This window comes from Halyomorpha halys, unplaced genomic scaffold, assembly GCF_000696795.3.
Source record: "Halyomorpha halys isolate HHAL.00 unplaced genomic scaffold, Hhal_1.1 Scaffold975.1, whole genome shotgun sequence".
NCBI lineage: Eukaryota > Metazoa > Arthropoda > Insecta > Hemiptera > Pentatomidae > Halyomorpha > Halyomorpha halys.
The window spans coordinates 161,829-168,569 of NW_027109741.1; the positions used below are offsets into that span (position 1 = coordinate 161,829).

Here is a 6,741-nt window from a genome sequence, read left to right on the forward strand (position 1 = left end):
TCGAATTATATGTTGTTGTTGCTTAATCTAATTGATTTTAGGCAATACTATAGATAAATATTTAAACTGTGTATTATATAGTTTATTAGTACCCAACTTTTTCATATCATGTTACTGAACCAAAGGTTTTCTACAACATTTCTAAGGCAAATGCATCCATTTCCCAACCAATTGTAACTACAATGTAACTTGTTCATTGTAAAATGTAAAACATTTTTTCCATTTTAAATATAACTTTCCCCAAGTCAATGAAATCTTTTTCAAGCTAAATGTAACGTTTCTCATATCTATTATCCATGAACATTTTGATGGAACATACAAATTCCGTATTATTATTAGTTAACATTTTTTTTCGGAAAGATCAAGGAGATATCCCTAACAAAATGTATAAGAAGTTTGAAAAAAGAGTTTTAGAAACTACATCAAAAAAGTCCTCACAAAGAAAAAAAAATCAACTAGAATGATAGTTCAGCGTGTGCATACACACAAAAGTCACAAAACGAACTTCAGAGCTCATGAAAACGTAATAAACTACTCATATTTAAAAGACAACTGACAGCGAAAAGAAAAAAATTAAAAATCAGATTGAAAATTTGGGAATAGCTTTTCGAAAAACGCGAAAAAAAGAAATGTTGATTAGAAATTGTCAATTTTCATTTTTAAAAATTTAACCTAGATGGTTGAAAACTTAAATATTGGTCTCCATATTACTGGTTAATATATCAAAAAAACTCTAATAGTAATATTATACCAAAATAGCTATGCGGGATTCAAATCCTGACTCAAAAATACAGTAAGGAAACCTGAAAAGTGATCTCCACCATATTGAAGAAAACTCCAAATGAAACAATAAACAGAAATGCGCATACACGATAAAAATTGAATTGAGACCTCTTGAAAATCTAATATACGATCTTTTAAAATCTAAGATACGAAAATCTAACACACCTGAAAAATGATCTTCATATTGAAAAATCTCCATAAAATAACAATACACTGAAATACGCTTGCGCGAACTAAAATCTAATAAAAGAATGAGAACATTTTAAAACCCTCATATCTAGAATATTTTAATTAAAATCCAAATTTACAAAATACAATTAGGATCTTATTAAACAATTGAAGCTCCGCATTTCAACGAAATCCACTAAAGTAAGAATAGATTGAACTCCAGATGCAGCATAAAAATCCGATTCAAAAAACGGAATCAGGGCCATGGAAAACACAATCAAAACAACGAAGAAATCTCCAGAAGTATTAATAAATAGAATGTGATCACAAACTGATTTAAAGGTATAGAATTAATAGTATATTTATTTTTTAATAAACTCACTTTAGATGAAAACTGCACACAAACATTCACATAATTTTAACCAAGAATACACACACAACATAGTGAAAAATATCGTCCTTTGATTTAAAATTTGGATAGACATTTGTTCACATATATGAAACAATATAAGTGACAATATCATTTTTATAAAATAGTATTGAATTAAAATTAAAAATCTTATAGGCAACCTAGTGCCAATCCCAAACCTTCAGATCCATGGGATAGACACCCATGGTATTAACCATTAATATATTGTACAAACTTTTAGATTGAAATTTTAAGATTAAATGTATTTCCATGTTTTTTTTATTTTTTATTGTAGCTCTCCATCTGTACTTAAGCTCATTTAATTGTGTAATGTATAATTTCGCTTGGGTTACTAAAGAGTTGCCAAACATCAAAGTAGTGCTCGCCAGGTAGTGATTGTTATTCTACTGCTCATGAGTGTTTCTAAATAAATACATATATTTTCTTCTTTAATTTCTGCAATCTCATAATGAATAAGACTGTCTGCGAATCTAATTACCTTAATTGGTGTTTGTATATAATCGTCATTGTTCACTCAGACATGTTTCAATAATAAGTGATAAGTCTTTTCTATTCAAAACGATAGTAGGTAAATTAAGAGGATTGCAACATTCTTTGTTTCCAAATGATCTTCAAAAGATAAATCTAGACGTAAACATTACACAATCACCTCGATTTATAATGATTTCGCTTCAGAGATTAGATAGGCTGATAGATGGCAGTAGCTGTTCGCCAGTGTGTTTAACGTCTCACAAAAATCAAAGGAAGCGTTAAGAAGCTGCTCAAGGACAAGGTATAGTTTACAAATTAACTTAACATTAGTGGTTTAACTTTTTCTTCCTTTTCATAACGATTCATATATATTTATATATGTTTGTTTGAAATGATACATTAACTATACCAGAAAGAGATACTGTATTCAAAAGTGCTGTTTTTTCTGAAACTGAGTTTCATTTTAGAACATTTCATGAAATTATAATTTTGTGTTGTTAGTAACATTAGTTATTTAGCGAAATGAAATAGTGTTAGGGCACACTAATGTTATAAATTGATGAGCATAATTTATTTACGATATTTACAAGTGACCACTGTACTAATGTATAGTTGCTTATGTAGGCCTGTCTGTTGCTACCGCACGGTGGGTCGCAGTGTTCCAAGGTATGGAACAATGGATTTGTTTGATAGTTCAGCCAGTCTTGGAATTAAAGATGACGTCTCCTAATATATTTTGGAATCGTTAGAATATCGAGTAGGTCATGGAGTACTATTGGCGGTTTTTTCATTTTCTATACTGTAGTCCGAATGTTCTTCCTTAGTATGGAGTTCTGGAAGTTTTGTGTGCCGTTTGTGAGGTGCATAAATAAGGGGTAGAGTATCGCTGGCTGGAGGACACTTTTTTATATTTGCAGTTTTAGACGGAGGTAAAGATCAGGAGGTGTTATAGCCTGTTAAACTCACCCCTGACCGTCTTGGTTTTTTGATAAAGATGTGTACAAAATGTTGGCTAACGACACAGTTTTTTATTCTAACATACAATATCATTGGTAGGAGAGATGATGGAATTCAGGAAATAGACCAAGAAGTAGCAACGGATTCATTTGACAAAAAGGACTTTTAACTTTACTCTAGAAATCGTTTTGAATTTTCGATAATCGTTTATAAGATTTTTATATAAAATTATAATTTATAATTGTGAAATTTAATGTTTCATTTAAGAAAGATGCTTAGGGATGAAATACTGATAGAATTTGTAAATTCCTTTTTGCCATTTTTCTAGTTTTTAACAACTAATCCGCAATTTTTTGTCCAATTATAACCCTAGAAGTGCTATGAAGTGCAGATCACTGTTGAGGTATATTCGGTATATTTCGCTGAGGCTTCTGAGGAATATATCATTTATAGAAAAGTTTATACATATATTTCAAGTTTCAATTATTTTAATTATTTGTTTAATTTGTTATTCAAATGATTATAAGGTAATAAATTGGCTGTGAGACGTTTTAGTACCAAGTGTTTATTGTTTCTCTTTGATAGAATTACCTTAGTGCCGAAACGTTAGAGGAGTAAAAATAAATATGGCAAAAAATAAATGTTTTTCCTTACAACTTATCAACTTTTTCAACTTTTCAACTTTACAACTAAAAATATCTTTCTTTTAATGATTACATTAGCAAATTAATCCTCTTGAAATGGACAATGTCACACTTGCTAATGCTAATGCTTAAATAGCAAGTGCTACAGATATCTCCTTCGCTTATTCTTCAAAGTAGGGACAAGTGTGTACGAGGGGCTACTGAATTAAACGATAGATCTCATAAAAAAGGCCTTGAATGAAAAGTGGCTTAAAAGTTTAGTGTTAATGACACAGTCTTAGAAACATTTGAGAAAAAAGGAAATAAAATATAATTATAGTACGGCCATTCACAGCGAAGTTCATAACATCTAATACACACTTTCCCCACATTACCTTTCATCGTTTGTTTTGTCAGCCGTGAATGGAAATATACCATACTATTTAATTTTCTTAGAAAGGCAATTCTTTTTATTATTAAAAAAAAGTTATTGGTAGTAAAAAGATTTTAAAAAATGTATCTAAATTCAATAACTAATTTTAAAATAAGATAAGACCTCTTGTATTAAAAGGGGTTATAATCCTAATGTATTTTGAGGGAGATTCTAAACTATCTCAATACCATTTTGAGTATTGTTTCAAGTTATCTATTTTATAGCGTTTTTAGTTTGATATGATGAACGTGAACGTTTCATTTGTTTATTGCCTGGTTAAAAAATCATTTAACCAACGGTAATACCTAAGGGAGAGATGTTAAAAGCATACTGGTAGCAGCCATTTTGTGCCGATAAATCGAATTTCCAGTAACCTTATTTCAAGGCGAAGAAAAATAACTCCATATAAGACCTTTATCTGTCTTCAGTTTTCCAACGGTTCAGAATCGAAAGCAACATAAATACCGGAAGACAAGAAACTTTATGCGAAAAGTTCTCAGAAGAAGATCTGGCCTTCCAAGTACCTGAGGAAAATTACGGCGAATGGCTATGCAACGTATTGAATTCAGTGATACAATTAAATCGACTTTGCTGGAAGGTCATTTCACTAGAGAGCATACGCATGTGATTCCTGAGATGCTAATGATAGAATATCACTACCAGTGATGCGGCGAGAGGGATGCGCTAGGATCTTTTGAGCTCTGCTCTACCCCTCACACGTGGGGATAGAGTGGGGTCAGGGATCCTCAGGTCGATTGTGTAAATATTGTATATTAGAGTGTAATATGACTAGAGACTATATTATTTTATTTATTTATTTTTCATACAGATATTTTGATTATGTTCATTTTCTTTATTCTTCTGTTTGTATATATTTTAAGAGAGTTTTTTTTTTTTTTTTTTTATTCATTTATTTAATTTATTTTAGTATGTATGAGATAATTCGTCACTATTACCTATTGCCCACAACTGTGTGGCAGGTTGTTATATCTATCAATAAATAAAAAGTAGTATTAAAAAAAAAAAATGATAGAATGTACGTTATTGATAGGACTTTCGTAGAGCAGATTGCATGAGGTGTGTTTCCTGGTCTGAATGATTGACCATAAACAAAATCGAATAGCAAGATGGAGGAAACCAGTACTTGCTTGTGCGATGCAGTACTGCAATAATAATACTTTTTTTAATAATTTATTTATTGTTATTTACAACTGTATAAAACTTATACAACAAGTAAATTTTCTGTAGGTGACATAGTGACATGATACAAATATGTGGAGCATCTACCCATTGATAGGCCTCCAATAACATTTCTAGAGGAGAAGATCTCGAGGCCATCTTCTTTTCAGACGCCTAGGAGCATTATTAGGTGATGAAGGAGAAGTCAGGTTAGAAACAAGTGGATTTGGGTGGTTGAGAAGTTTATCATGGAAGGAATAATATTTGGTTCTGGCCAAATCGGCAACATATGGTACATTGAGGTCCTGATGGATGACTTGATTTGTGACAAAGTAATGAGCATTAAGGATTTTACGAAGGATTTTGGACTGTAAGGATTGGATTCGGGAGGAATTTGATAGTTTGGTGGAGCCCCAAAGCCTCAACTCCGTATGTCCAGATAGACTTTATAAAGGGCCTCTACATGTTGGCCAAGCTATTGCGAACTCAGACATACACGAGCACGTGGATGGGTGGCTTGTACGAGTTGGCCTAAGCTCGTTGCCGATCCATCGGGAGTCGATTTTTTGGACACAGATCAAAGGGGTTCGTGAGAGCCCTCATGTAGCATCTCCACCTTCTTTGTCTAGTTGCAACTGAGAGCTATTAGGAGATTAAAGGTGTTTGTTGGTACTTTTTATGATAAGTTTTATATTTATATTTAATTTTTTTTTTGTAATAAAAATAATATAATCCCAGTGAAATAGCAGAAAACTCTTGTACGTCCGCCATGCTTACCTCTCTGAATAACACTGGCATGTGGATGGTCCGCTCTTTGTTAACCGAGCATTTGTACAAGTTTCCGATGGCGAGCGGCCAACGTGTGGATCCGCCTTAATAATCATGTAGATCAGTCTTTAATAATGGATTTGCAGTGTCAACCGTTTGTCTAGTAAGTCTTGTAATAGTCGAAATCGACGAGCAGTTTCCTGTTTTTTCAGTCATACAAGGATTCCATGTCAGTCGTTTGTCGAGATGTAGTCCTAAGTAACGGATCTGTCCGACAGGAATAAGTGAGGTATAATTAAAGGATACTGTAGAGCAAGAGGTCATGGGTTTACGACGAAGGGTAAATGGGATTTGGTGGGATTTATTGGAATTGATTTTAATCCTCCAATTTTGGCACCATTCTTCAAGGGTGGTGATGTGGGATTAATAATACTTTAAAATATTAATTGTATATCCAAAAAAAAAAAACATATGTATTAGTAGTTCAATATGTTCTCATGAAAAATATTTAAAATTTTCACTTTTGTTTGTTTGAAATTATAAACCAGATTTTATACCTGGTATTATTTATTAATTTCTTAATTAATAAGTATCCACTCATATCTAGTGATATCAAAGCAATTGACAATCTTATTATTAGATTTTTTTACTGGATGTATCAAATAAAATTCGATACTTTACATTTAATTTTAAAACTCATTATCTGTTACAATTGGAGGACGTGTCGAAAACAATGCTTTTTCCCTGATACTCATTTATTTGATTTATAGTACTGCTTGAACTGTAAAATATCTTATTGTGTTGTTTTCATGAAGGAAATGAACTGACTAACAGTTGAATTGCATAAGAGAGAACGTTATAGCAGAGTAACAAAAGTGTGGGTCGGAGTAAACGCAAATGTAATTAGTATGTCGAGACAGAGTTATATA

The 6,741-nt window shown here is 31.9% G+C and overlaps 1 protein-coding gene across 1 annotated transcript in view; it reads left to right on the forward strand.

The window, feature by feature from the left end:
* Positions 1-2,068: 2,068 nt before the first annotated feature.
* LOC106687512 (uncharacterized) overlaps positions 2,069-6,741 on the forward strand; it is a 37,534-nt gene continuing 32,861 nt past the window's right edge. Inside the window, exon 1 of the mRNA XM_067047918.1 lies at positions 2,069-2,153. The gene's annotated coding sequence lies outside the window, so the exon portion shown is untranslated. The remainder of the gene's footprint in view (positions 2,154-6,741) is intronic.